This window comes from Sinocyclocheilus grahami, unplaced genomic scaffold (assembly GCF_001515645.1).
Source record: "Sinocyclocheilus grahami isolate Dianchi unplaced genomic scaffold, SAMN03320097.WGS_v1.1 scaffold692.1, whole genome shotgun sequence".
NCBI classification, from domain to species: Eukaryota; Metazoa; Chordata; class Actinopteri; order Cypriniformes; family Cyprinidae; genus Sinocyclocheilus; species Sinocyclocheilus grahami.
In genome coordinates, this window is record NW_015505871.1 from 983,926 (window position 1) to 989,152 (window position 5,227).

Here is a 5,227-nt window from a genome sequence, read left to right on the forward strand (position 1 = left end):
ACCCACACACACACACACACACTCTCACTCACACACTCACTCACTCACTCACTCACTCACTCACTCACACACACACACACTGACACACACACACTCTCACACACTGACACACACACTCACACACTGACACACACTGACACACACTGACTCACACACTGACTCACACACACTCACTCACTCACTCACTCACTCACTCACACACACACGCACACACTCACACTCACACACTGACACTCACACACACACACACACACACACACACACAAAAAACAAACAAAAACACGTCTTGAGAGTCCAAAAGCATTGACTGTGTGATGAAGCCTATTAGAGCGCAGTTTAAAATGACCCTATAATTCAAGTTATGAAAGCAAAAAATATCCCGGTGTATGTTTTTGTTTATTATATTTATATAGTTATGTAATATCACCCAAGCAAGAGCGCCGTTTAATAAATGTGATAATGATTTTATACAGTTCATAGTTTTAATTTAACAGTTCAGCAAACAAGAGTTACGTTTTTGACACAATATTGTTTTTTCGGTTTTGCCAACAAAATAGTTAATATTAGAACATTTGTGCATCTCAGAGCAACACTGCAGTGTTTCGTTCCTAAGTGAATCTGTTTTGAACGAATCATTTGAGTCAGTGATTCAATTAATCATTCATAAGGAGCCATTTGCTTAATTTGTAAATGACTCTGCTGATTTGAACGAATTGTTTGAATGAATGATTCAATGAATCACTCATTAAGGGGCTGGCTGCCACCTGCTGGTGGTTTTAATGTCATTTATTTATCCATGACAGGCCTAAACCAGCCACAGATCCAGCACAATAACACAAAATATTGTGTAATTATCTGAAAAAATCCCAATACATAGAATTGGATTCTTTTGTACTGATAAACATGAGTGCATGTAAACATCCCTATTGTGTGTCCTATGCTAAATAATGCATTGGTGCTGCTGCCACCTGCTGGCTAAATGCAGAATCATAGGCTTTATTCGTCAGTAAATCTTTACAGATGCTGCTTCATGGTTTGTATTTGATTCTTGACCCAGCCTTGATGCTTTTTGTTTTCCAGATCAGTCTCGACCCACCCATTAAACAGGGTCAGACGCGTTATCATTTCCTCATCCTCCTCTTCTCCAAAGACGAAGAGCTCAGTCTTGCTCTGAACATGAGCGAGTGAGTACACTTTCTCTGTCTGTCCGAGGTTCACCGCCGCTAGCTTTGCTGACTGGATCGGTCTCTGTCTTCTCTAGGGACGAGGTGAAGAAGCGTTATGAAGGCAAGCTCAGTAAGAACATGTCCGGGCCGCTCTATGAGATCGTCAGCAGGGTCATGAAGGCTCTGGTCAACAGGAAGATCACGGTGCCTGGAAACTTCAAGGGGTAAAGCACACAAACAGATGTGCTTATGAAGATATAGTTTCTCATTAGGGGTGGATGATATACTAGCATTATTGCATTTAGAGAGAAAATGAGGAATAACTCATTCAGAAAGGTCCATCCTCAATGATTTGGTCTTTATTTCATGTAGTAGTTTGTTTTTATAAAAACAATATTTGTAACTTTTTTTATATCTCGGGGTGTGCGATATTGAAAAATATTATATCTATTTATTTTATTTGTTTTAAATTCAGATATTTTGATAATTAAATTATATTTTGCATAGTGTGTTTTTGTGCTGATGCATTGGCTAGTTTATGGATCAATAAATATGACACAATCCGACATCAGGTGGCAGCAAGTCCCGGTCTTAATGAGTGATTCATTGGAATCATTCATTCAAATGATTCGTTCAAAGCAGATGATTCATTTAGAAACGAAGCAAGTGGCTGTCTTTACGAATGGATTATTGAATCATTGAATCAAATTATTCGTAGCAGATGATTCATTCAGAAACTAAGCAAGTGGCCGTCTTTACGAATGGATTATTGAATCATTGAATCAAATGATTCGTTCAAAGCAGGTGATTCATTTAGATGCGAAGCAAGTGGCTTGCTGCGTCTCAGTGTGCCTACTTATATTACGCCCTTAAAGTATGTACTCTTTTGGTGAAGAAAAAGTACACACTTTTGAGTGTGTAGTAGAAGAGTACTTTGGGACATACTATCACGTCACACAGTCAAACCCCTTTTTGTAAACCTCTCTACCTAACCGTCGATCGCGCGCATCCGCCACGTTTGTAGTTTTTCTAACACGTTTTATTCGTGTTTGTTGTTCTGGACTGAATCCTTCGCCAGAGCGCAATGGATTTTGGGCTATTTTAGCCATTAGAGTGTACACGGATCCACACTTCAAAAATCGACCTGAAATAGTAGACCATCCGGAGACTTTTGGCCTACTCTTTTCAACATACTATGCTTTGGGACACACTTATTCTAATCTCACATACTATTTAGGATGGATGGTATGAACATTGAGACGCAGGGGCTGTCTTTACGAATGGATTATTGAATCAAATGATTCGTTCAAAGCAGATAATTCATTTAGAAGCGAAGCAAGTGGCTGTCTTTACGAATGGATTATTGAATCAAATGATTCGTTCAAAGCAGATAATTCATTTAAAAACGAAGCAAGTGGCTGTCTTTACGAATGGATCATTGAATCATTGAATCAAATGATTTGTTTATTTTTTACCAGGTTAAATGTTGATTATTAGTAACTCAAACCCCTTTTTGTAAACCTCTCTACCTAACCGTCGATCGCGCGCATCCGCCACGTTTGTAGTTTTTCTAACACGTTTTATTCGTGTTTGTTGTTCTGGACCGAATCCTTCTCCAGAGCGCAATGGATTTTGGGCTATTTTAGCCATTAGAGTGTACACGGATCCACACTTCAAAAATCGACCTGAAATAGTAGACCATCCGGAGACTTTTGGCCTACTCTTTTCAACATACTATGCTTTGGGACACACTTATTCTAATCTCACATACTATTTAGCATGGATGGTATGAACATTGAGACGCAGGGGCTGTCTTTACGAATGGTTCATTGAATCATTGAATCAAATGATTTGTTCATAAAAAGATTCAGGAACGGAACACTGCAGTGTTTGCTCTGAGATGCACAAATGTTCCGCTCCGGCTTTGATTGGAAATATTTTTATTGGCGGAAAAAAAGTCAATATTGTGTCTAAAATGTAACTCGCATAAAATTAACTTTTTCTTATTTTTTTAACCGTTGTATAAAGTAATATCACATTTGCGAGTGCGCTAATGCGCTGATATTCGGGAAAACGGCACTCTTGATTGTGTAAAATTACATAATTATAAAAAAACTGGAATATTTTTGCTTTCATAACTTGAATTATAGGGTCATTTTAACTGCACGGAAAAAAAGTCAATATTGTGTCTAAAATGTAACTCGCATAAAATTAACTTTTTCTTATTTTTTTTAACCGTTGTATAAAGTAATATCACATTTGCGAGTGCGCTAATGCGCTGATATTCGGGAAAACGGCACTCTTGATTGTGTAAAATTACATAATTATAAAAAAACTGGAATATTTTTGCTTTCATAACTTGAATTATAGGGTAATTTTAACTGCGTTCTAATAGGTTTCATCACGCAGTCAATGCTTTTGGACTCTCAAGATGTGTTTTTGTTTGTTTTTGAAATATGAGTGACACACTCCATAATGTCAGCTCGCATATCATTAAAACCACAATTACGATATTATCGTGAAAAATAAATAGTGCATACCCCTATTTATACCAAATATTGTGGTTATGAATTGCTCGTATTACCCACCCCTAGTTCTCATATTTATAATAGCGTGTCAAGTTGAGCTGGTTTTGAAGGTTTTCCTGATGTCGGTCTTTGTGTGTGTGTGTGTGTGTGTTGACACACTCCATAATGTCAGCTCGCATATCATTAAAACCACAATTACGATATTATCGTGAAAAATAAATAGTGCATACCCCTATTTATACCAAATATTGTGGTTATGAATTGCTCGTATTACCCACCCCTAGTTCTCATATTTATAATAGCGTGTCAAGTTGAGCTGGTTTTGAAGGTTTTCCTGATGTCGGTCTTGTGTGTGTGTGTGTGTGTGTGTGTGTGTGTGTGTAGTCACTCGGGGTCTCAGTGTATAACGTGTGCGTATAAGGCCAGCTCAGGGCTGCTGTATCCTCTAGAGAGAGGCTTCATCTACGTGCACAAGCCTCCGGTTCACCTGCGCTTCGAGGAGATCTCCTGCGTCAACTTCGCCAGAGGAACCACCACCACCCGCTCCTTCGACTTCGAGATCGAGACCAAGCAGAGTAACCAGTACACCTTCAGCAACATCGAGAGGTAAACTGCACCTCATCGTCACGCCTTTCACCACAAAGTGCTTTCTCTGCAGCACTTTGTCCTGAAATGAGCGTCAGGTCACTAAATCAGAAGATAATGGAGATCGCCTCTCTTCTGTCTTATGTAGGGAAGAATACGGAAAACTCTTTGACTTTGTCAATGCCAAGAAGCTGAACATCAAGAACAGAGGATTTAAAGAGGTAATTTCTGTTGTTTTCAAAACGTTTATTTTGGTTTAAGCCAAAATGCACACAAGTAATATGCTCAGTAGGGCTGGGCAATATAATCCAAATGGATTATTATAATTAATTATGGTTAAAAATTATATATCTGTATTCATGTATTTGCTGTGGGGGGAAAAGTCAAACCTTTTTAAAAACCAATTCTAGTCAATCCATGCTATAATAATCTAGCTGAAATCATTCAGCCTCTTTTCTACACAGTTTGTTTTAGTAAATCAGCATGAAAAAATAAATAATGTATTCAAGGTATTCAATGTATAAAAATTCAAGGTCAGTAAGTTGTTTTTTTTCACCAAAAAAAAAAATATACGTTTTTTTTACTCCACAAGGATGCATTAAATTGATCAAAAGTGACAGTAAAGACACTTATAATGTTACAAAAAAATATAATTTTCAAATAAGTGCATTTCTTTTTTTTTTCTATTAATCAGAGATTCTGAAAAAAAGTCACGGTTTCCACAAAAATATTAATTATTTTTTTTCACCAAAAAAAAAAATATACGTTTTTTTTACTCCACAAGGATGCATTAAATTGATCAAAAGTGACAGTAAAGACACTTATAATGTTACAAAAAAATATAATTTTCAAATAAGTGCATTTCTTTTTTTTTTCTATTAATCAGAGATTCTGAAAAAAAGTCACGGTTTCCACAAAAATATTGTGCCGCACAACTGTTTTCAACAT

General features: G+C 37.0%; 1 pseudogene; it reads left to right on the forward strand.

The window, feature by feature from the left end:
- LOC107559614 (FACT complex subunit SSRP1-like) overlaps positions 1 to 5,227 on the forward strand; it is a 28,723-nt pseudogene that overhangs the window by 13,615 nt on the left and 9,881 nt on the right.